The sequence below is a fragment of the Triturus cristatus genome, chromosome 1_2 (genome assembly GCF_964204655.1).
Source record: "Triturus cristatus chromosome 1_2, aTriCri1.1, whole genome shotgun sequence".
NCBI classification, from domain to species: Eukaryota; Metazoa; Chordata; class Amphibia; order Caudata; family Salamandridae; genus Triturus; species Triturus cristatus.
The window spans coordinates 357,469,064-357,496,301 of record NC_140580.1 but is presented as its reverse complement, the minus strand read 5'-3'; the positions used below and the strand labels follow the sequence as shown (position 1 = coordinate 357,496,301).

Genomic DNA, 27,238 nt, shown 5'->3' with positions numbered 1-27,238 from the left:
ATCACCTCAAGCAGGCACACACAATGAAAGGAATATGTTTAGGTCTGATCTAGGGACACAAGCCTCATGTAATAAAAAAACCTAAATAGAAAATTCAAACAAAGGAGGCTTTTGGGTCAGACCTCTTCATCATTTGCTCAGTTCAACTATCAGTCACATTTTACATCTATCACTGCAAGGGGTAGTGGGTCAGCCATCTTTATCCACTGGTTCTCTTGCTTTATGAGTAGAAACATTTTGCCTGATAACCTGTGCACATCTGACGAACAAGAAGTGCTTTAGTGCAGAGGACTGTGGGCCAAACTTTAATTTGTCTTTGCTCTTTTCTTTCTATTCTTTAAACTGTTATAATTTGTTGCCATCCGTTCTTCTCTAAACTATGTTTGCAGGTTACCTTAATGCAAAGCCAATACTAACTTTTCTTTGCACAAGTAACAATCATATTTGTTTGTGAGGCGCATGAAGGATAAAATGGGTTACTCTGCTTTTTTTAAGAACTCTGCCTGCTAGGAAGGCTGGCGAACTTAGAATAAGGAGTTCTAGGAGTTCTGGTGACATATACAAACCACTTATCCCTTGTTCACAGAGCTGTCAATGTCACCAGAACCCCGCAATGGTAATATTGGAGGACCATATTACACAGTTTTAGGAATTTTAGGCACAGCCACAGCCAAAAAGACTGAATGAAATTACATCAAATTTGGCAGAAAGCTAGAACTTGATCAACAAAGCATACTCATAGGGGCAGATTATGAGTTTCGGTGGTGCAGGAGCGGGTGGTATGTCGCCACCACTATGCCCCACCACTGCCGAGACTCGCCATCATCCGCCTAACTGCCCAATTACGATTTAAAAGTGGTCTGGCAGGCGGGCGGGCAGCGTGGCGGTCCCACTGCTCTGCCTCTTTCAAAGGCAGCGGTGAAAAAGGCACCACAATGGGACTGCACATCAAGGTTCCTGTACGACATAGGCTCGAAAGTCCACACCATGCAAGAACTGGTGCGCATGCACACAGGGGGGCATAGGCCCCCTGTAGAGCCCCTTGATTCCTCTCCACCACAGTGTTTATGGAGGAGGAACCTCCAGGACACTGCCGGCGGAGAGGAAACTCCTAATATCCATTGGCCTGCCAACCATAAGGCGGTCTCTGAGTGCCGCAAAACCACCAAGGAAAAGCGTTTCCCTGGCGGCGGTCCCAGGGTTGTTCCGCCCCCCAACTCATAATGGAGTGGTCAGACCGCCAGTGCGGTGGTGGCTGGACCGTCATGCCTCCATAAATCTGACAGTCCGAGGATAGCCAGACTCGTAATCTAGCCTTCAGTGATTTTGTGTGAATCCGTTCAATCGTTTTTGAGAAACTGTTGCTCAATATTTATGTATATTTAACGCTGCAAAGGGTCCGTGAAGTTCGCAACAGACTTGTGGATCCACAAGCTCAACAACGCATTGTGATTGGCTGACTGCAACCTAAAGGTAAAGTTGCAGCCGCCATCTTAGGACTCGGGACTCAGTCTCCAAGTCCTAAAAAATAAACCCACATTAGATATAAGGGATAGGGAAGGGGTACCCTAACCCTCCTGGGCTTTATGTGGAGGTACCTGGGTCAAGTTTAAAAACATTTGTTTTTGGGGGTACCCCGGATCCACCACAATGCTCAGTAAGACACCCCTGGAAATTCACTGCAGATCTGCGGATCTGCAGCACACAAAAACAAGAAAAATGTGGTTTGTGCACAGGGCCTGGCCACAGGCTAGGCCCTGCTGCCAACCCCACACCGCACATCACATTGGAGATCTTACTTTATGTTAAATAAAACATAGAAATTCACTGAAATAAACAAAGGTTAAAGTGACATTATAGCTAGGTGAAAATGTCAGTTAAAACATAACATTTGAAACTAACAAAACCACTGAGATTTACCAGCTAGAGTTATCTACAGTAACTATAGCTCATGCCCTAAAGTAACTATAACTCGCTTCCTTGCCATGCAGTGCTTATTACCTCGCATATTACATCACTCATGACATGTTCAGTGACTGCATTGATAACAGCCCTAATGACACCTGAAATTACATCATTGATACCAAACTGTACCTGGTGAGGTATAAATATATTACCCACTTGAAATAAAAAGTAATATTAATTCACCTAGTATACTTTCTAAGGTCCCATTGAGTTATGGGTTTCTATTAGAATTTTGTTCAAAATGTGTGACGCTGTTCAGTCATGCACCTACGATTAGTGCCAGTGTATGGTCCATGCTTGTGCAACCCTCAATGGAGAGATTATCGTTTTCTGAATGGAAGGCAATGGAGGAAATGTGGAATACTGGCTAGAGCTGCTCCCTTTGGAACATGGGAACCAGGTTCAAATCTCAGCTTTGGTTTTTGCTCAATAAATTGTTCTTCTGCGCAAATCCCTGAATTACCCCATGCCCAAAAAGACAATAAAATTGTGAAGTAAATTGGCTCTGTTGTAAAGCGCTCTAATGTCATTGGACTCGTTTTGTGCTATAAAAAAACTGTAAATAAACCTCATTGCCTGCTTTTCAGTAGTGGCCAACACGGATCTGGAGTGGCGGGGCATGCGGGGGGAGAGTGTAAGGGATGATGTAAAAAAAATGTAAAAAGACTTACCTTCTTGCCGCTCTCCCACACATCATCTCAGTCTCTCCTCTCCGGGGCTGGAATAGGAAGCAGCCAGACTTCCGCCCCTAAGCCAATCACAACGCTGCAATGCAGCGTTGTGATTGGCCTGAGTGCCATGGATCGGCGTTGAGCCAGGGATTGGGGTCTGGGCATGTTCTCCATGCAGGCTGCATTGCAGCCTGCATGGAGAACATGCAAAGTGCGCATGACTGTTTTGGATGGCCCCAGAGGGCCGGCCAAACAGTCATTGCGCACTTGGAGTGGGCAAACCACTCCTCCCCTGCTCTGAGAGCAGAGCAGCCCACCCGCCTGGCAAAGCTGTTCAGCAGGAACAAATACAATGATAATAACCTTGAGTTATTATCATTGTATTTGTTGTTTCTTTCACTGCTTAGCAACAGTGGGGCGATGCTCCTCCGCCTTAGTGGAGGAGCCACCACTGCTGCTTTTTCTGAAAGCCGAACTATCCTCCCAGCCATATGAAGGTTGCACATAATAGGCCCAAACACCTAAATTAAATTCTATCATCACAACTGAGAAGTTAAAGGAACCCTGACCCCCCTCATAACAACGAGAAGCTAAAAGAATCCTGAAGCCTATCGTAACAATCAAGAAGTTTGAAGAACTCTGAAACCTATCATAACAACTGAGAAGTTGAAAGAGCCCCAAACTCTATCATAACAACCAAGAGTTAAAAGAACCCTCCACCCTATCATGACAACTCAGAAGTTAAAAGCACCGCAAACCCAATCATAACGTCGAGAAGTTAAAAACACCCCAAACATTAGCATAACAACTGAGAAGTTAAAAGCACCCAAGCACTATCATAACAACCAAGAAGTTGAAAGAGCCCCAAACTCTATCATAACAACCAAGAGTTAAAAGAACCCTCCACCCTATCATGACAACTGAGAAGTTAAAAGCACCGCAAACCCAATCATAACAACCGAGAAGTTAAAAACACCCCAAACATTGGCATAACAATTGAGAAGTTGAAAGCACCCAAGCCTATCATAACAACCAAGAAGTTAAAAGAACCCCAAACCCTAGCATAACAACCAAGAAGTTAGAAGAACCCTGAACCCTATCATAACAACTGAGAAGTTAAAAGAACCCTGAACTCTATCATAACTTCTGAGAAGTTAACAGAACCTGAATCCTGTGATTACAACCAAGAAGTTAAAAGAACCTTTAACCCTCTCATAACAACCGAGAAGTTAAAAGAGTCTTGAACCCCATCATAACAGTCAAAAGTCAAAAGAACCCTCAACCCTCTCATAGAAACGATATGTTAAAAGAACCCTGAACTCCTCTTAACAACCGAGACATTAAAAGAACCATGAACACTCTCACACCAATGAGAAGTTAGAAGAACCCTGAATCCTATCATAACAACTGAGAAGTTAAAAGGAACCTGAACCCTATCATAACAACTGAGAAGTTAAAAGGAACCTGAACTCTAGCATAACTACTGAGAAGTCAACAGAACCCGAATCCTGTCATTACAACCAAAAAGTTATAAGAACCCTGAACCCTATCATAACAGCCGAGAAGTTAGAAGAACCCTGAACCCTATCATAACAGCCGAGAAGTTAGAAGAACCCTGAAACCTATCATAGCAACTGAGAAGTTAAAAGAACCCTGAACCCTATCATAACAGCCGAGAAGTTAGAAGAACCCTGAAACCTATCATAACAACTGAGAAGTTAAAAGAACCCTGAACCCTATCATAACAGCCGAGAAGTTAGAAGAACCCTGAACCCTATCATAACAGCCGAGAAGTTAAATGAACCCTGAACCCTATCATAACAGCCGAGAAGTTAGAAGAACCCTGAACCCTATCATAACAGCTGAGAAGTTAAATGAACCCTGAACCCTATCCTAACAGCCGAGAAGTTAAAAGAACCTCGAACCCCCTCATAGCAATGAGAAGTTAAAAGAACCCTGAACCCTATCATAACAGCCGAGAAGTTAGAAGAACCCTGAACCCTATCATAACAACTGAGAAGTTAAAAGAACCCTGAACCCTATCATAACAGCCGAGAAGTTAGAAGAACCCTGAACCCTATCATAACAACTGAGAAGTTAAAAGAACCCTGAACCCTATCATAACAGCCGAGAAGTTAAAAGAACCTCGAACCCCCTCATAGCAATGAGAAGTTAAAAGAACCCTGAACCTTGTCCTAACAACTAAGAAGTTAGCATAACCCTCGTGGAACACTGTTGAAGAGGCAGGACATTCAGGAGATATGAAACTAACTACAGTTGCTGATACACAACAGTGCAGGTTAATATCGTTCAGAAGCACCCTCCTATGCATTTTCTTTAAGTCATCTGCCTGCCGAAAAAGACCTGATGCATGTAATATTTGCAACATTTCATCAGTCATTCCAGCAGAGCTATGGTTATTTACAAGCACTAAATGGACGGACGGGGAAACTGCTTGAGATTCAGACTTCCAAGTCATTTATTGTGTGGCCGCCCAAGCATTACAGAAACTATAAGATTGTGAAAGTGAATACCAGGCTACAGTAAATGGTCACACGGCTCTCCACAATTACCTGCAAAATCATGCCGAAGCAGCATTGCCAGATATAGCACAGAAGCTAGCAGCAACCGAAGCAATCTAATTGGCCATGGAAAAAGAAAACACTGCAAGAAGATCTGGAACCTACTACATTTGACAATTGGACAAATTATCACATTTAAGAACCTTTGCATATTTTAAGCATAATTAGTGTGCTTTTTAAAAAAAAAATGCAAAACATCACTTTTATACGATGAGCAAGTTAAATATATTGTGTCTTTTTTAATTCCTGAGAAAATGAAATGCACCTATTACATGGTTCCTTTAGGGTGCCATAAACTTTGAAACTGAACATGAGTACAGTTTAGGATTATATCTGTATGGTTGTCCCTAGTGACACAATTCGGTCTGAGTGCTCAATTGGGGTGTTTTTTGTCCCCTGTCCCAATACATATTTGCTGAAATATCCAACATAACTCTGTTTGAGTAGGTTTAGTGGCATTCAGTTAACTATACACACTTTGATATCTACTTCAGATTTCATAATGGTGTTGAAGATTGAATTCGTATATGATCAAAATGATACAGAAAGGGTACTCTCTTATGAACGTGTAGTGACCAAGAATCTACTGGGGGGGTTGCACAAGAAGAAATGGAATGTTAGTGCTCGGGGTACTCTTCCACCTGTGAATCAGCACCCGTCCTACCCACTGCGCTCACCAATCGATGTCCTCCACTGGGGATCTGGCTCACTTTCATGCTGATGAGCTCCACACGAAGCTACCGCTATGTCTCGATGTCCTACATCTGATGGCCCCTTAGTATGATTTTATTTCTAGGAGTATGCCATCTGCAGTGCTTAATAGTCCTGGTGGTGGGAACTGAGACTCATTTCTGGAGACCGAGACATATTTTTCATTATACGACTTAGACCCTGAACAAGAGAGAGAAAGGCAATAACTGAAGACGGAAGGGGGACGAGAAAGATAGGAAAATTGTGTCAAAGGGAGAATACAGGAAAACCTGCAAAAGTAAGACAAATAAATTGTTAAATGCAGGGTGGTAGAAGAAGGGACGTACCTTGGAATCAAACCTAGGCAGCCTTGCCACTCACTAAAATCTGGCATTCAGCAGCACTTGCGGTGGGTTCCAAGGCTAAACTTTCGGCTACTGCACTATTTCTTTTTTACAAATTAAGCACTGGCGCACCCAGTTATTTTTGGAGTCACATAGAAGACTTGGAAAATCTGGTGTGGCCCTAAGCGCCGTGACACTGCACAGGCCCAAACACAATGGCTACCACTGATTGACATTAACCTATTGACCTCCTACCGTGCTTTTACCTTGAGAAATACGGGGGCGCAATAGAGCTGTGAAGTACTCTCTCGAACTATATGAAGCTGAGGGGTGAAATAATATATATCACAAAGGAGGACGAGGAGATTAAGGGTCCAGTATACACTCTCCCCAAATGAACCAAAGTCAAAACACAGTATACTGTTCCAAAGAGATTCAGCCCCAGAGATATTATCCCTAACTGAATGCAGGTACCTGGAGAAGCATGCGCCTTTCAGAACAGTTGCCCTCACTCACCTGAAGGTGACATGCTTCATCATAGGACAGGGCTCCTAGCCAGGCCGACACTGCAATGCCTGGCGGGCCACACCAGAGGGCACTTGCATGTCACCTTCGGGTGAGTGAGGGCAACTGTTCTCAAAGGCACATGCTTCTCAGGGAACCTGCATTCAGTTAGGGATAACATTTCGGGGCTGAATCTCTTTAGAACAGTATACTGCGATTTGATTTTTTCACTTCATGATGAACCACCTTCAGGGGGACTTGACACTGCGGACGGGTGGCAGTGGTGGTAGTACCACAGGTTTTCCAAAGCAAAGCCTTTGATGCTCATTTAGTTGTAGGACAATTAGTATCATTGGCACATTTTATTGTGGCCCCTGAAGAAGTAATGTTTCTGATGCAACCTATCAGGGGACAAACATACTTGCACATGCAACAATGCCACAGCATTCATCTTTTTTGAATATTTCTGATATTTCGTCTATTTCACATAACAAACCTAACAACATATTTGGGTGTAAACAGCACATTTCTCCAATGGTCCAGTAACATGATTTACAAGGGAGATGAAAATGTGAATTCTGCCCATTATTCCCTCTATCAGCATTCTGATAGAGCAGCACTCCTTTGGGAGTGCCACTCTGCCAAGTCAACACGCTGTGTAGAAATCAATGCATAATAAAAACCTGACTCTTCAGACATGCTCTGAACTGCAGCAAGTGCTTGTGAAGTGCTAGTTGTGAGTTGATTTGTGTTTTGTCTGCTTTAGACCTGCTCTTCATGATGATGGATGGGATCAGACAGATCAGATGACTGCTCTTGTCTTTACAGCGGGTGCAGCAGTCTCTATAGGAAGGCATAGGTATTCCCTTCAAATTGTAGCATTTTATCTGGATCTGGTCAGTTCCCTCTGAATTATTTTGACTTTGTCTAAAGATTCACGAATTTGAAGTAGCTGATCTACAAATACTCAAACTACATTGGACATCCCGCAAAGATTCTAATTGTCCATGCTAATCTGTAACTATAATGAATGATATTGTGGATTTTGTGGAATATTTAAGAAAGGTAGCGATTCCCTTGCAAATGAAATATTTGTTATGCAATGTATACACGCTTTTATCCAGTGGCACATTTAAATCAAGGAATGTTAAGGGTTAAATATGTTACAGGTGAGGAATGAAGACATGGTAGGCTTCTTCATAAGAAGCCATTTATTGTAAAAGCCATTTATTGTAACGTTGTTCCGTGAGCCACCAGAGACACATACCTGGCAGCAACCCTTTCCAACTTTCACCTAAACATTCTCCTTGAGAACATGGAATTGTCACATGTCAAGGTTCCACTCTCAGCACTCTAGCATAAAGCACTACATGGGTTTCCCTTTAAATAACAACACAACAAAGCAATTGACAACTTGTACTGAAAGGAAAAGAACAAAAGGTGAACATAAAGGGAAAGAACAAAAGCAAAAGTCCCTATAATGATGTTCCAACAAAATGACTAATAAACAATATGGGAAAAGACTCATATAAATAACATTTCTCTTCATATATATAAGTTCGAATATGAAAAAAGAATTAGATATAACAAAAGCAGTTAACTTCACCAAGCATTAAAACTTCTCACAAAATGACAAACTCTCTGAATGACATACAAGCTAGGTAGAACCCCTAAATCACTCTCTAAAGCGAAAAGGTACTTTCTTTACTCTACTACTGCATCTCACACTTCCACCATCTTTCACCATCTGCATTTCTTCACGACACTCATCATCGCTTCCACTCTTCCCTTCTCCACATCCCACTTTAACCAACCAGCAGATATTCCACCATTTACCATCTTCTTTCCACACACTATTGCTTTCACTTCCAAATCTCTGACAGGTGGACCAAACTTGGACCCCTCTTTCTTTACATGTATAGGTTTCTTAACCCGTACCGCAACACCAACCTCATTTTCAAAGTCCTTGACTTTATTCTTCTCATCAAAGTATTTATTTTTCTTTTCAGGTACAACTTCTACAGGTTTCTTTACACATTCATCTGTCCACTTACCCTGCTTGATTCATTTGCTCATCCAAACAGAGCAGAACTTGTGGTGGCTCTCTGACCACGCAACAGTTGAAATGGTGACACATCAGTAGATGCATGTGGAGTTGTGCTGTAGAACCAAAACATGTCCCTAACCGCATTGGTCACCAATCAGGTGATGGCCACAGCCCACTGTATACACTCTCCCACCACCCTGTTCATCTTCTCAACCAGGCCATTGGTTTGGGGATGATACAGCGAGCTTTTAAAATGTTTAACACCACTAGTTTACAAGAAACTTTCCACCTCACTCGAAAAAACACTGTGTACCATTATCAGACACCAGTGGACTGGGAAACCTTCCTTTAAAAATACATCCTTCAGAAATTCAACAACCACTCCCAATGTAACTTCTGCTGCAAATTTTACCTACGGCCATTTGGTGTAAAAATCCGTCATGACCAATGCAAACTTAGAAGAAGATGCCAATGCATTAAATGGTAGCACAATGTCAATTCCTTTCTTTTCCCAATTTGCAGAGGGTAAATCTATTAGACACAAAGGAGGCATGTGCAGCCTCAAGGTTTTATCACAACATGCCCATACAACACATTCCTTGACTACTTTGTCAATTTCTTTGTCAATGGAGGGCCCCCAGAAAGGCAACCTCATACATTTATTTTATCATAATATCCCCTAAATGATCCTCATGAGCACAGATTATGATGGCATTCCTCAAGACTACAGGTGGTACTAATTTTTAAGCTCTCATCAACAATCCATCTTCTTCCCACAAATCTTCTGCTATTTTTATCAGTCTTCAACTCAAAGCTGAGATTCCTCTCTGTTGGCCACCCTGACGCCACGTATTACATGACTGACCCCATTGAAGAATCCTCTTCAACAGCTTTCCGCCTATCTTGCTCAGAAATAGCACACATCTGCGGTAAATGTACAGCTGCTACTAAGCAATCTTCCTCGTCCTCATCACCTCCACCAACATATTTTTTAACACGCTCAGAGGAGTGCTACAAATAGTCATCACTGTCATTATTACTACCTGGGATATACTCTGGGACAAAAGCAAATTGCAGCAGCTTAGATGATAACCTAGCAATGCGTGGCAAAAAACCTCTAGCATTTCTTCAAATTAAAATGAAAATTAAAGGTTTATGATCCGTTTGAATTTTAAACTTCCTTCCCCAAATATAATATCTAAACTTCATTACTGCCCATCAGTAGGCTAACAGTTCTTTTTTGATTACCAAATACTGTTTTTCTTCATCTGAAGTATAACCAATAGCTCTTATATCTCCATCATCTTCTTGACTGAGTACCGCTCTTATACCAAAATCGCTGGCATCAACAGTTAAAACACACTGCAACTCGGCATCTTAAAATTTCAGCACTTTGGGTGACACCAGTTGACCTTTATCCCAATGAAACACCTCTTGGAATTCCGCATCCCACTCAAAAGTAACCCCCTTCACGATAACATGTGACAAACGTCTCAATTAAGTGGCACAGTTCTGTATAAACCGTGATTTAAATTCACACAGGCCTAAAAATAATTTAAGGCCAGCCTTGTCTACAGGGAGTTTGGTCTGGTTTATACTGTCAGCTAGACCTGATTTTGATGTAATGTCATTGCTGGTAACCAAATGCCCCAAGTACTCAACCTTACCAGTGAGGAATACACACGTATCCCTTCTTAACTCAGAATCCTTAATTTGGATCTATTCAACACCTGCTCAAGAATTACATCATGTGTTTGTCTATATGGTGCAAATCTTAGCACCTCATCATGAAATACAGACAACCCCTTGACACCCTTCAGCATGTTAACCATCACCCACTGAAAGACTGAGGCTGCAGAGGCAAGCCAGAATGGCATGCAGCAGCACTGATATGTACCTAAAGGAAAGATGAATGCTGTTAAATGCCTAGATTCTGTTTCCAGCTTGATTTGGTGGTACGCTGTAGCCAGGTCTAACTGTGAAAACCCTGGCATCCTTTAAGCTATCCAATAGTTCATTGATGTTGGGTGAGGGATGCAATTCCATCCAGATTTCTTCATTGAGACAGTGCAGGTCCACACAAACCCTCAGTTCAGCACTTTGCTTGCAAGCAACCACCATGAGATTTAACCACAAGGAAAAATAGATGGGCTTGATTATCCCTGTTTGGCCAAAGAGTCTAACATTTTCTCCAAATCTTTCGGTGTACTGAAAGGAACATTTCAAAGTTTAAGTTTCACGGGTTGTGCTCCTTCCTTCACTATTATATTGTGATTGTAATCCTGGACTTCCCCTAAGTCTCCTGAGAATACATGAGGATACCTATTCATGATGTTTTCCAAATCTAAGTTGTCTCTAACAGCCAACACCTGCTTTCTTGCCCCTGGTCTGAGAATCATTCCAAATAAGACCTGGTGGAACCACCCTAAAATGTTAAATCCCTTGTGGGCTACATAAACCTTTCTATCTATTCCTCGACCTTTGAACCCCAATGTGTCCTTAATGTAGCCACACACATTTATATTACATCCCTTCATAAGGCACCGCTCTCCAGTCAGGGCATAATAGCTGTATAGTAGGCCATACACTGTCACACAGGTCTTGGGTGATCATGGTGATACGTGCCCCAGAATCCATCAGTAGTCTAAACCTTTTGTCAAAAACCATGATCTCCAGATATGGATCCACACACATCTCCAGATTGACCACTTTTACCTCCTCACTTTGTACAACCATGACCATTTTTCTTAGATCTTTGCTGATACTTACATCATCCTTCTCTTGAATATCATTATCAGTAATACATTTGACTGATGACTTTTGTTTTGCTTTGGGAGATTGGTAAATCTTCGCAAAGTGACCCTGCCTGTTGTACAACCTACAAGTTACATATTTTGCTGGACACTGTTTGCCTCTTTTCACATGTGTACGATATCCCACAACTGAAACAAATATTCTGCTGAGAAAAAACTTGATTGGGTTTGTCAAAACAAAATGTGTGTTTTTCTACCTGTTACTTGTCCTTCCCATCTTTACCACCCTTCATTTTAACTACAGCTACTGGCTCATTACTCTCCAGTTCTTTGGCTGATAACTGTGAGGTTTCAATACATTTAGCCAACGTAATTGTTTCCTTCAATGTTGAGTTACCCATTACAATAACTTTTGTTTTATCATCTTATCATTGCAGTGACATACAAATTGATCCCTCACTAACTGTCAGCAAAGTTCTCAGCGTAGTAACACTTGTGCAGAACAGCGTAGTGACAACAGAGATATAAAAGCATCACAAGTGTCAACCTTAAACCTGCACACTGTGCAGATCAGCTCTGTAGAAAACTCTCCCCTCTGTTGGTCCTAATGCTGTGCAAACATTCACCCCACACTGTGCCAAGGCAGAGCACATTGAAGGCTGGACACAGCACACAAATGTGTGCCCACATGTTAGGCTGTGTGAAGAGAAGCATTGTGTCCACACTCTGTGCGGGTCAGTGCTGAGTAAACCTTCCCCTCAAATATCAGCCGACATGTTGGAAAAACTTGACACCAATCAGCTGAACTGCCCTCTTGTTGATGTCAATAAGACGCACAGTGAGACCCTGTCCAAATAAGCAGGGCCACTTCACTTCCACTAACACTGAAGTAAATATACTGAAAGTATTAATAAGAAACACTATTAAGACAATTATATTCTTCATATAAAATCAGAGAAATTTACCACACACAAATACTACTTTCACATCTACATTCAGTCATACACACCCACACCTAAACAGCAGAGTACATCCAGCAGTGGTTTTGTCATACGAACAGTGATTTTGAAATTATATTCAGTAGACTAAACAGTTATTGTTTCATTCTGTTGGTAAGATTTCTTTTAAATAAATCTTCATGTGGCTTGTGTTTTATGAAGAATATATTGTCTTAATAGTGTTTCTTATTAATACTTTCAGTATATTTAATAATGAGAATTCAAAACTAAATAATAAAAATATGTTTGTGATACACCCTGTATGCATTTCTTGAGCCCTTTTTCTATTATCTTTTTTCAACAAAACACAAGATTGTGAATTAAAATATTTTAGTTGCCTCAGGTTCTTATACATTGATTTTTTTCCCTGACTCAGGAACTTGTGATATTAGTAGGGGGGTCCCTCTTCTTCGCAAGTACTGATTGGCTTCATTTTGATACGTGTCCTTCCGCTGCTTGCACTGCGATTGAGGTACTATTTGTTTCCTTTCTTTTCACACTGTTGTTGTTGGCCATGTTGTATCTTCTCTTCAACCTTCCCATTGTCCGTGTTGCTTCTTCCATCCCACCTCCCACCCACCCGTTGCTTGTTCTTTCATCCCCGTTGCCCAAGTTGCCCCATACCCACCTGCCATAAGAAAACAAGCATTGGCATAGCCAATAGGTCTCGCCTTTGGGACCTTATAAGTGTTTAGCCATGCAACAGTTGCGTAACTAAATACTTATAAGGTCCCAACAGCGAGACCTATTGGCTATGCCAAGTGGCCGTGCGGCCGCGAAAGTGAAAGTGATCGCGAGCGTGATCTTGATCAACATCAAAGCGGCCTTGCGGCCGCGAAAGTGAAAGTAATTGCGGTAAAACGGAGCGCGCGCACCCGCGCACATGCACTGTAGCTCTAGGCTGGCCTGGTAACACCTTTTGTAGCCCTCTCAATAAGTCTCGCCAGACCAGCGCATGCGCTGGGTCAGGCGAGACCTAAAAAGCCATATGACGCGACTAGTGCTGGCCGCATCATAGTGCCTTTTTTCTAACTTTTACCAATGCTGCTCAGCCACGATGCTGTTCATCATGACTTGAAGACATTGTCAAAGCCCATATTTGTCGCATGGGCGAGGTATATTGGCTTTTCCAAAGTTTGTTTCCTTTTAAGCCTGTTTCTGGTGACCCCCGCCTCAAAAAATGTCGGACGCTTACAAGGCCTTCTATGATAATTGTCCAACACAGTCGGGAAGTACAGCCGCAACCTCAGCGGCCATATGTTTATTTTAAAAAAGGGCATAATTTGAAATGCTAAAATTTCGAAGGTGTCCTTAATTCATTGAAGGAGTGCAATTTGCACCGTGAACGCGCTCTTCGGGGTGTTACATGCAGACGGCCTTTTCAATTTGAGTCCCATTAGGCTGGGCTTAGCAGACATGGTTTAATTTCCTTTCATTTTCCCGCCACGCGGTAGGGTTTTATCTTGTGGGATATTTCCATTAATAACGATGTCTTATTAGCCATCTGTTAAAGGTCTGTACCATTAATTCAAGTGAAAAAACTGAACAGGGAACTCCTGTGCTTTTCAATTACACGAAACATGATGTCTTCAGACCGATACCTTAATTATATTTTAGAAAGTGGCATTTAGAGCTGCGTGGTTTTGATTGGTTGATGGTGTCCTCTCCTTGTGAAAAAGTTGTAATAGGTTTTCAAGTCTGGGAGTGTGTCAGGAAGGAATCATAAAAGGAACTCTCTTCATTTTCAATGTAATTAAAGCAGATTCCGCGCCTGATGCCCTCAGCAAACAGAATGATGGTTAACTTGTTATTACTTTATCAAGACACCTGCCTGACAATCGCATAGGAACATATTCACGAAATATTTGACAACAGGGAGCTATGTGCAAATAGTAGAGTCGGCTCTGTAATTGGAGCAGATTTCCACACAATAGGGCATCACAAATCTCCCCAGAACTATGCCTGGACACAGGGCTCCTTTAGGGCAGTGCGACTGGTGCGGCCGCACTGGGCGCTGACCTTTGGAGGGGTTGCTGACCTCGGCGGAGGCAGGCGCGGCGCTGTGTTTAGCAATAACTTATGATTGAAGAGACATTAGGGGAACCTTTGCCCAGTGATAGTGAGAGAATCCGAGGTGGCGGTCAATGGGGTGTGGGGGCGCCAAAAATGATTGTCGCACAGGGCGCCACCAGTGCTAAAGCCGGCCCTGCCTGGATATCGATGCTAATCACTGATTTTTAGGTATATGCAGAACCATGAACCACTGGCATTAAATTTGCTATCATACTGTCACTTAATTTGCATGTACATCATCGTTTTTTTTCTTTTTCCCTGTGGGAAAACAAATTTGGTGAGGTGAAACTCCTATCTGCACATCTATATAAATTATGTGGATGATATTTTTTCACCATTCTTTTTTAGGGCTAACTTTAGGTGTGCAAGTTGAGTGTGAAAACCATTGAATGTCAGTGGGAGATTCTAACTTTGTGGATGCTAAGTGGCTACAAAATGGCTACCTTTCATGCCCCTTCTGGAACATCACTTTTGGCCCACCCCTAAATTTATGATTACGGAACCTCCTTCGTGTTTGTTTATGCATTGTAAGTGCAATTTCTGATTTAGAATATCACTAGTGCTGAAAGATAGAGTGAGCACGCGCAACTAACAATCATAAGTGCATTTTTGCTGCACCTAACGCAAACATAGTGGAACCAAAATGTTTGTGAATCATGCTTTTGCATTGTGGGCTAAACCATGGCAATGGCTCAGTGAGGTAAAGGCTCGACCATGAGAAAAATGTGTTGATCTGCAGGCCTTGATTTTGAATTCTGGCAGGGCGGACTCAGCCATCCGTCCTTCCAAGGTCGGTAAATTTAGTACTACAAATTGGGTAACAGTAAAATCTATTATTTGTAGGCTGGGCAGAGTTCACAGAGATCCTCGAGCTCTGCCGAGCTACACGGAGTTCCACAAGTGGCAGACTACGTTAGGTCGTGCCGTTCGTGCTGATTTTTAGTGCCGGGTGTTACTCCCACGCTGGAAAATCAGTGCGAGCTGCACCATGCACAGCACAAGAGTGTGCTGCTTCTTTCTGCCGCACGAGTAGATTTTCTACTCGAGCTGCAGTTTCCTCAACACAAACAGATGGTTTCTCAAAGGGAGCGGTCGCATTGAGAAATCTCGCTGTAAGGCGGACTAGCGTTCGATTTTCCTCGCTCGCGCTCACCAGCTTAACAATGGCGTGCGAGTACAAAACTCTCCTTCTCTTTTATCACAGAGCAGATTTTTACGGAACTTTGTGTGCTCCGCGGAGTGCTGAAAACTCTGTGAATGGATGGGAGTTCACCACCCAGGCCTCATTATTTGCAGAGTATAGAAGCAACAGAAGTGTTGTATTTAGCTCTCTAAAAAGAAACAAGGTATTATTTCAGAGCTTATTATGTGGATCCTGTTAATGGCAGTGGTGGTGTTCTAGTAGGCTAAGCACAGGTTTGTGGACTTATGAGTTTGAGGAAGTTGTACCATCAATACAGAGTCGGATGTTTACCATTAAAATCATTTACCAAAAATTGGGGTCAAAATCTGGGTTTAAATATGGATACTTCCTGTCACTGTTGCCCAGGGATTCCAGAGACTATTCCTCATGTGCTATTTGTTTGCCCAGCATATAGAATACCCTGTATGAAGTGGATTAGGCCCCTGTGTAACAGTTAGGTATAAGTTCTGCGCAAACAGCTCTGCGCATTTTTAAGTGCGACACAAAGGAGGTTATTGTAGTTGCTGTGGCGAAGTTTTGGTCGTCGTGTTGGGCCATAAGAAGGAAGTTTTGCAGACTTAAAATCTATTATCGGGTTCAATGTTGTGGACTATTGCTTGTATTGTTTTATTGTTATTATATTAGACTTGGAATATTTAATATCTTTTTATGTAATTTATTGATGTGGGTTTTGTATATTGTTGATGCTGTGTCTTTTATGATTTTTAATCGAATAAAGACTAATGAACTGAACAGAACTGAGTTTGATACTTTGCTCATAATTAGAAAAACAACGCATCCCAAAGTCTGGCAAGGGAGACTGAACTAGCACAGGCTGTGGTCGAATGGCCAGGATGCTTGTGGAGTCAGTGTCTGGCAGAAAACGAACAACTTGAGAGACAGGCTCTACTTTTGTTTGTCACACTGTTGCTACTATGGTGCATACCTCCACCTCTCCGCACTGCTGCAATACATTTAATAGGAGAGTACCAGCATTTCTCAGGCGCAAACAGGCACTCTAAATAGTGCACTTCCGTATGTGCCATTTATAATTGTCAATCTTCATCACTCAAAATCCTACTCTTTCTTGCCGCCATCTTACAGCCGCCAGTCCTCCCTGAGGTGGCAGTTCTTTGTTCCCCGAAACTTGGTAAGATCAGGAGGTCTTGAAGGTCCTGGAGGGCTTATACCAATTGTGGAGGTTGGTTGGTGGGTGCAGGGCCGGCTTTAGCGCTGGTGGCGCCTGGTGCGACAATTACTTTTGGCGCCCACCGCGTCCCATGACTGCCTCCTCGTATTCTCTCCCTACCACCTGCAAAAGTGCCCCTCATCTCTCCTATCATAAGATATTGCTAAAGACAGCGCCCCCCTCCACAGGTCAGCGCCCAGTGCGACCGCACCAGTCGCACTGCCCTAAAGCCGGCCCTGGGTGGGTGTTTATCTTTTATGAAAGGGCAGCTGCTTCCCGCAGCTGTTTCTGGTCTAAAGAGGGAGCTCCTGATTTTGTAGGGTTGCACCGATGTAACGCAGGCTCCCTTGCATCGTGATGACACTAGGCTGCCTGAAGTGCACCATATCTTAGTAGATATGCCGCATTTCTGCTATCAACCTTTCACGCAGCGCAGTACGTTGCCTTGCCACAGTGCGTTGCATAAAAGGTTAGTAAATCTTGCCCTGAACTTCAAGACTGCTTTCTAACTGAATCGCTCATAGGTCAAGGGTCGCAATCAAATGAAATAAGACAAGGGCTCCACCCACCCGACTGCACCCCAACCCCCTTTGTTTCTTTTCTCTTCATATAACCGTGTATTACCAGCTCTTCTGCTGCTCCGAAGTGACTAAAAAGCAACCAGTACTATGCAGGGCTAACAATAACTAGATTAGTAAACTGAGCTTCATTACTACTCCTTTGGATTCTATATGCCCACTTCATAGATTCCAAGCACCTTGCTCCTATGTTCAATGTACCTATCTTTTATAAGAATTTATTTAAGTTACGAAAAAAAAAAAAACGAATTTCGTTGCGCGCGCAGCATCGCCAAATGCGATGCAGCGCGCGTAACAAAATGTGTTTTCTTTATTTTTTTCGTAACTTACCTGCAATCGGCCGTATGCCGCATTTTGCAACCCCCCCACCCTGCCCCTCCTCTGCCCCACCTCACCGCCCCGGTAACACGCCCTATACGGGCCGTCGCTGAACTCTATGCATGCTAAAAATTATAGTTTCATTTTTGCCTTTCTAGGCAAGATTTCACACATCCTAGAATGCAAATTAATATTGGCTTAAAGACATGGGCAGGGGCATAGCTTCAGGGAGGGTGTTTGCAGTGTTACACCCCACCTAATAAATGTATTTTGTGATAAGCAGTTGGGTACTGGTGCTTTCAGTCGGGTATGGTGAGCTGCCTGTAGGGTTTCACCAGGAATTTTTGCGTACACAAACAAAGACGCACACACACACACTCTCCCTCTGTTTGGAAAGACTTCAAAAATGTTGGTTATTCCACAAATTAATGGCCTTTCTCTCGCTTTGTACCCCTGCCAATGGGAATTCCTCTCCGTTTCTGCTGCCCCTTAAGCCCCTCTCGTTCACACTGCTCATTGGATAATTGTATTTAAACATTTGTGCCAGTGTGATTTTTGTGAAATCTGAAACTGACACTCCCCTGTTGTTAGTGACCAAGTGACGCTCCTGGACATGGGCGTGGTTGAGGACTGCGGCAAATTGTTCGATTAGCCCATAGGCCCTTAGTACGACGGCTGCCTTCGAATCGGTGTTTGGGATGTATTTAAGTGCCTAAAAGGGTTGGTACTTGGCGCTACACATGGATCAGTTAAATTCTGTGCCATCCTGCTGTTTAAAAATGTTACCGGTGCTGAAATGTCAGCTTTGCTCATCGGGAAATTATATTTTGTCATATATTATTTTATTAATCAGGCATAAGTAACGCTTCTCAGTTTGAAACATCAATAAAGGACTTGTTAACAAAAAAACTAAGGTGCCCCACAGACTATAGTCAATGCAGTTAACGTTGTTTATGTATTCAATTTCAAAACTTGTTAAAAAACAGGAAAGACGCTGAAACGGATTTGTATCGTGAAATGCAATTTCTCCCCGCCAAACCTCTAGGCAGTCACAAAGGGAAAAGAATGAAAACACACAGAAGGACTGAGCAAAGGGAACAAATCAACCAGAATGCTTCAGATCCAAACTACAAGCATCAAATGTGACTGCAGTCACATGAGAGTGAACTCTGAGCTTAATTTGAGCCGGTGGTTACAGGTGGGTATCACGGGCACCGTGTTTGGGTCCCTGGCCTTAATTGTCATCATCAGAGTTTGACCCGGTGCAACAGAGAGAAGGGCAGAAAGAAGGAGGAAGAGACTGATAGTAAAACAGTGACAAGCAAGGATACAAAATGAACCTGGAAGAGTGAGAGAAAAAGGCTGTCAGGGGCTGGTGGAGGATGAAGAAGGCAAGAGGGGGAAATCAAGACGAGGCAGCTTTTGATATTTGCCTTCCTGACCTTCTATAGCGCCAACCGTGGGCTTCTGAGAGAAGCTTTGGGCCTGACACTTATTCTTTTTACAAATTAAGCACTGTACCAACACAAAAGCTCAGTCTAGATACAAAAAATACAAATAAAAAAAAATACAAAAAAGTGACATTTTCAGAGTTTATGTTAAAATGTTAAAATATTGATGTGATATTTGAAGCTACATATATGATCCTACAATTGATCTCTTCATACAGATTGCCTGGGAGTAAGATACTAAAATATTTGGGCAAACGTAAAAATGGCAGCCAAGTTTAGCAGGGGTGAGATTTGCTGTGAAACAGGGAATTTCCCAGCATTCTTTTGAGACTTTTGGAGATTTTCTTACTCAGCCACCTCACCAATAGGTCACAGGGCGCAAATAGCTTTTAGGGTCACTAAGGCTCCATTGTTGGGAAAACACCCCCATATTTCAGCAGCTCTTTACTGGAAGCCTGATGTCTTGCTATTCAAGCTAACAAAAGCACAGCCTCTTCATTGCGCCAAGGTTGGCAGAACTGCCTCCTAAAATGGCAAACTGAATTGGACAACATTAAGGAAGTAGAATGCAGAGGGCCGGCCAACTGGCGGCTGCACTTCACCAGTCACAGGAGACCTACCATATGCAGCCACTAAAGCAGCTCTGCTGCCGGATTAGCTGCACATGGGCATAAAGGCGACGAGACAGCTGAGAGGATGAAGAGCCAATTGGAGAAACGGATTTTAAGATTGATTCCAATAAGGCTTTCACCGCCAACTGACGAGTCCCATCTGGGTCCATCAGTTTCCAACGCAGACCGTTTTTGACGATGGTTCGCGACAACCTCAATCCCGCCATGGTCTATGGCAGGCAGCGTGTGAATGGACTGATTCCCAAAATGAGGAGCTTACAACACAGATGCATTCTTTGTGAATAAATTCTTCAGCGTTGTTTCGAAAACAGGCTATAGCTATCACCGGCGCCCGCCGGCAGAGATATACCAAATATCACAAATAGGGGACACACGCATCCTTACACAACTAGTAATCAGTGTGAACACTGGAATTGTCTTCTCCAGCCCTGCATCAGACTAACCACAACTCACACAACATTACAACCTCATATAGGAAGGATCAGTCCAAAAACGAAAGCAACCACATTTCTATTACTATCATGATAAGTAAATACATATTAGTGAAAAATATATTATGAAATAAGTTTAATATTGATCTAGCAACATTAAAATAATTTGTAATTTATGTTATAAAGCTTCCTGCGCAACATTAACTTTGCCCTACCCATGATATGCTTATGACCTCATGTAAAATGCCACTAATAGAATTACAAATGAAAGCTATGCAAATTCTGATAAAATAACATTATCAGTAGATGTTCATCTCAGACACACTAAAAGCGAATTTGAGGTCCTCGTTGGCAAAATCACAACAACCTAACAGTTTTAAATGAACGGTCTACTGAATTTAAGGGGAATGGAACCGATAGGTTGTGCTCAAGATGGTCACTTGCCCCTCAAACGCAGCCCACAAGCAATGCATTCCAAACACACACACACCTTTGGTATTCTTGCGTCACCCACGTTTACTCATGGTGCAGACAAATTCTAAGCACACTCCTACCACGAACCTTCCCACCATACACTCCTCCGCGAATCTTCCCACCATACGCTCCTCCACGATTCTTACCACCATACGCTCCTCCACGAATCTTCCCACCATACGCTCCTCCACGAATCTTCTCACTATACACTCCTCCGCGAATCTTCCCACCATACGCTCCTCCACGAATCTTCCCACTATACACTCCTCCGCGAATCTTCCCACCATACGCTCCTCATTCCCATGTTCTCTCTGCGTCTGCGGCACATTCTCCAGTCGGTACGCAGTGGCCGTTACAACTACCTGTGTACCCACGTGCCATAGGCTCATGCTCTTCTGAATACTTCAGTCTTGTTCATCTTTCGACTGTGGCTTATGTGTCACATGCAAATGGTTCTTTTTCATCTCTACCATCTCACAGCCCTAGAAAGAGTGCTGCAAGAGGAAATGGACATGGAGAGAAATCCATGGGACTCATCTAGTAAGATTTTGGATGGAGGACGTGGATTTCAGAGATGAGTGTGTGTGTTGAGGGCTTATTGGAAGCAATTAAAGGTGCCGAGAGCGAATAGTTGCTGAGAGTGGCACATATGGATCCATGAGGTATGTTATTAGTGATGTCACAAGTGAGCTGATCAGTGGCGTTATAGATTTTGTCACTGGTGATGGAATATGGGAAGTCATCTGTGATGTTTTGGAGGACTTCATCAAGAATATCATTTGTGACTTCAGTCTTAGAACCGGTGCGCCCTCCACCTCAATCACCCAGCAATGAGTGAAATCTTGACCCAGCTTTAAAGTCTTGGCCCCTGCCTAGACCCCACTAAACCTCTAATACATAATAATATTTCTACTGCAACAGAACCCAGTGCCAACAGTACAGTTTAAGGTTTTGACAGTGCAACAAAGTCCTAAAATAGGCGTTCCACATACACAGTGCTTTGAATAGAAGAAACAGAGAAAAAACATTGGGAAAGATACCAATAATTTGTGCAAAAAGTAAACAACGTTACACCAAGAGTACCAACAATAATACTTGGCTAATCCTCGATTTCTCTGAATTCAGAAATTGATCATGCCCAATTGTTGTCCTAGGCCAGGTGGCCAGGGTGCCATTCTGGTATTTTCCCAATTGCCTGCAGACAAGGGTACCACTTTCAGAGCAGGATGGGCTGCCATGACCCATACAAGCTCCTTTGGCCTCATTCTAGACGGAGTCTGCTGCAGTGTGGGGCCCATTTGCACAGTTCTGATAGAACTGATTTTAGTTTTCAGGTGGCCCTGTTTCAGTTTTTCATTTTTAGCATACACACTAGTCTGTTTCTAACAGGGCTTGAGGTGGAAAATTAGAAGTGCAGGTACTCTGTACCAGAGTACCTGCTTGTTTCTGAGAAATGCCAGTACTCTCCAATTAAAAGTATCACATTTCTCTTGAGAAGTGCCGGTACTCTCCCTCTCAAAATAAAAAGGTGCCGGTACTCAGTGCCGGACAGTACCAGCACATTAAAAGCACTACTTTCCTATTAACTTGCATAAATAAAATAAATGTATGCACACACTTCTAGGTTTATGCTCCAAATGCCTATGCATACACCACATAGACCCAATGTATGATCTGGGCTCATGATTCTACTCTCCAAATAGAAGGAGAAAAAAGGAGGGACTGTTAATATAGCATCATTTTGACTGCTTACCTGAAAATATCAAAACTTCTGCATAGCTCAAACAAGAATAATTAACAAGTCCTGATGTAATAAAGAAACATTAACTGCCCCTGGGGCGCAACAGGCAGTAGTAGTCACGAGACAGCGCATTATTGACAATATCTAAGATTGAATGACCGTTACATTATAGTACGAGTTCTCTTCCTAACCAGTGAATTTTTTTCTACAATTGCTGATCATTAGTAGATTCCACATGGAAACATTTGCTGCTTTTTCATAAAGAGCGGCAAAGTAACACCCAGCTTAAAGCAATGAAACGTATTACTTACCCCTCTGAAAGGATCTTTGCCATAAGAAATCAAGGGCCTGAATTAGACTTCGGAGTACTTTATTTACTCCGTCATGATTTCGGAGTTAAATACTCCATCGCCCTGACAATGCAACTGTACTCTAAATGAATAGATGTCCACCGGCCCTGCAGATATCTCTTAGCATTGGCAGAAACTGCAACCCTGTCAAAGTAATACAAATTTGACAGACTGCACTGTCAACATGATAGCACCGTCCATACCACTTTCAACATGTTTTTTAAGATTCAAAAAAAAAAATCCCAAAGTGGGATTTTTTTTTTAATACATAAACTAATGTCCCCCACATTATAGAGTTATCTCTCAAAGGATAGGGTCATTATCCAACTTTCACTGCTCTATACCTCATGGTCTTACCTGCCGTTGATGGAAAATGGAAATTTGGTATTCAGTCGCCCACTCTAAATTGGGGGGTGGGTCGAATGGCCAAACCTCTGATGGCCCTTACTCCGTCGGTCTGTCGGAGGAGTATGTCAGTGAAAGAGATGGAGTACTCTTCATCGCTGACATACTTAAGGTCCTCTGTACTGTAAATCAGGTGTATGGCCTTTTAGTTTGGCAGATCATACTCTGTCGCCATTGCGACGGAATCATCTCTCTGTCAAACTCTATATCAACCCCCTATTTACCTGTGTTATTGCAAACATCTCCATTGGGCCACATCCTGACCAGTTAATTCTGTAGTTCTAAGTCCACAGGCTGTTGACACATGCATCAAATGTGATGTGTTCATTAGCACATGAAAAGGGTTCCTATCTATAAGCGGCTTTTAGCTAGGTGGGTGTTTGTGTGAGGAAAGAAAGAAGAGATAAAGATACATTTGAGGCTCATTCCATGGTTCCTCCAAATCAGGGATGCAGCCACCAGCAGTACGCTGTTCTTAGGAGATGAATTCAAATGTCCCTGAAGACGCAAAGGTTTGAAAGTGGTGCTACCAGTTCTGGGGAGGGTTCCTGGAGGGAGACATTCTAGAAAAAGCTGGAGGCAGCTGTCTTCACTAAAAACTCAATTACTCAAAAATTCTTCTAGGCAACAAGCAGGGAAGTATTTTTCTTCTTTAGTCCCAGGGCAGACTTCCTTTGAGTGTGTCAATCAGCATATTTTAGATTTGACCCAATCATTGGTTGGTGACAAGGGCTAGCTAAGTCTAGCAAAATTGATAGGCTTCATGCTCACACTTTTGCAGCAAAGGAATGCACCCCCTTTCTAAGGGGTATGCTTTGTGTGAAAAAATATTTCAGCATTCCATACACCAAAAAAACAAACTGGGACTTCCCTGTCAAGGGTGTCAGGACATCCAACTTCCTCCTTGGCTCTTCCACTCCAGTCCAACACTTGGTCCAGACCTCCTTCAGCGCCTGCTTTCACTGAGTCTGGAGGCACCCATTTATGGCCAGGAACTATGCTAACCAGACCTTGAAATCCCAGATTTTCAGTCTGTAGGTCCCATGGGCTTCCCTTGTAGCATCTTAACATTGTGTAAATTTCGTACTGCAAAAGGGTAATAAGCAGAGATGCAACACAGGTTCCTGCACCTCCGCGACGCTGTGGGTGCCTCAGCCCTTCATGGGGCCCCTAGTCACCCAATGGAAAATCAATATTTGGAAGATATAAGCAGGGCAACTGGAATTATGCGATTGTGCAGCCACTGCGATTTTCACATGATTATAGTTTCCCGCATTTGTCTCATAATCCATCATCTGCTTCATAATCTGCAGATTTTTACACAAAAAATAGTTTCTAGCTCAAATGGTTCAAACGTTACTTAAAATGCCCCGACCCATGTTGCCGCGCAGTGTAAGGCACTTTGCAAACATTGACTGATCACCTTTCTGTAGCTTATTGCTATATTTGGGTATTCAACTGGTACTAAATAGATGCAACTAATGCACAGATAGTGTTAATAAATCTAAAAATGACAAAATAATGTAGTAATACTATCACAAAATATGCTGCATAATTTGCCTTTTCTTGCTGCATAATATACTCAACCCTACCACATAATTTAACCCTCTTCTGCCGCATAATGTAACTCTCTTCTGCCGCATAATTCCAGTGGCCCTAGATATAGGATACTCGGGGGCCGTCATCACTTTCTGCGGGGAGGGGGGGTCGTCATTTTGCATTATGCCACTGGTAATAAGAATTTAGCTTCACAGTCGGTCTTTTCATTTGTAGATTACTTAAACACTACAAATTTGATTTTGGCACTTTCCTCTCAAAAGTTATTGATTTAGACGTCCTGCAGCACAAACAAAAAGGAACAAACAGGTAATTAAAACCATATGTTTTAGGATTAGTAAATCCAAATATATCGCTCTTTCTTACTCTTCCCAACATTTGTACTCTGTGTAATAGGGCAGAGGTTCTGCAGACAGACAGCTGTCTTATCAGAGTGAAAGTTATGGCAACTTGAAAATAAAAAAATGATTATCCAGTTACACAAAACACTAAAGTTATGCATTTTTTCAGGTCACAGCCACTCCCTACATCAAAACCTCAAGGCCTCTCTTTGCATAGATACTTCTGTGAGTAGGCGTCATCTACTCCACATTTATTTCCGAGTTTGCAAACTTTGCCAATTAGGTCCCAGAAGCCAAAGCTAAATATAAGGGTGGGGGGGGAGTATGGAAAAAATATAGAAACAGCACCTACAGTTTCTTTTTCTTGGAAACATCGGCTGGTCCATATTTCTTAGAAATATGTTAGAAGTGGGAATTACATGAGCATATTTCTCCTCTAAACATAGAACAGAAACCTAATAACAGCAGTCAGAGCGACACAAAATTAGGCACCACTTAAATAAAACATGAACAAAAATGCAATATCATGGAAGACATAAAAGAAACTTTCCAATTGAAACACTGTCTCTTGGTTTAAACTAGGCCTGGACAATCCTCAGCGTGTGCTCTCAGAAGCACAAGAAGATGGATATATTTATTAAAAATACTTCACCGACATGAAAAATGATTCGTTTATGGTATTAAATGAATCTCGTGCTGCACATACCCAGACAGATCATTTGACAAAACATATAGGATTTCATGTAGCGCTTGTGCTGACTTATGAATTTATAGAGAGTTCTTGCAGTCGTAGACAAGAAAAGCTACCCAGGTTCCCTTGTACTTTCTACAGTAAGAATATAGGCGGAATGTGGTTTGCTATCAGACACGGGCTTCAATCTGTACCTGGGCAGAGAACCCCACACTGTGTTAAATTTAAGCTTTCAGATTTCACTCTATTCAAACCACAGATTTTCATGTTGCATTGAAAAGTACTTTGTAATTTCCGGAGGAGTAACAGCTAAATATTTTACTTGCCAGGGCAAGGGCGATTGAATAACGTGAAGCAGGATTTGAAGGCACAGAGATTAGGGTGTACACAAAGATTCTTTTGTTTATTAAAATTTGGATTTTAGTGTTGATTTGTATTGTAATTTGCGACAAAATGTTAAATAAAAAGATTACTATGTTTCAATTTGTAATGAGTCTTCACTCTGCCCATTTATAAAAATGATTATTATTTTGATATACATCAAAGAGAAAGAGGGGCAAGTGGATGATCAGAGCAATTAAGGAAAAAGCTAGGAGAAAGGGTGGGAGGAACCAAGAGAGTCAAAGTAACATGGGGGGAAAATATTTAAGAAGATGGTGTGATCGAGGAGTCTGAGATATGATTATGAACAGCAAGAGGGTTGAGAGCAGATGGAAAAATTGGGAACAAGATGAATCAGATAAAGAAGTCCAACTGCAGCATGTGAAGTTCCATATGTGGTGAGGCTGGTGAGGCTGTTGACCTTGCGTTGACCTCCAGAGAGGAGCGAATGGATCCTGCTTGCGGTTGCCAGGATGCCCAGGTGCTTCTCTGAAATGGATTGCACCTACAGACATTTTTCAGCTCCACTGGTACAGTGAGAGAGGTAAGCTTTTCCAAGCCGGTTAGTAAGCGGCTGAAAAAAAAATTATTTGTTTTTAACATACACACAGAAGGTGACAACACGTGTCTTATAGTTAGAGTACCGCCACAGATGTCTCAACATCGACTTTGATGTGATTCACCGAGTGGAAGGCAAATAGTATCACAGACTTTGACATGTAATATGCACGTGTCAATGAAATCCTTGGTTTAGTGGTTTGGTATGACCATTTGGATTTACTTAATTTTTTTGGGGAGGCAGACATACTTGTATGAATCCGACAAATTTCAGTTACCATTTTCACGCAAATGACACTTTTCCAGGTTAGCAAATGTTGCCTCTTATCAG

At 42.4% G+C, this 27,238-nt stretch overlaps 1 protein-coding gene across 2 annotated transcripts in view; it reads right to left on the bottom strand.

Moving 5' to 3' along the window:
- Window positions 1-27,238, bottom strand: part of CAMTA1 (calmodulin binding transcription activator 1) — a 3,052,768-nt gene that overhangs the window by 2,648,319 nt on the left and 377,211 nt on the right. The window lies entirely within an intron of this gene.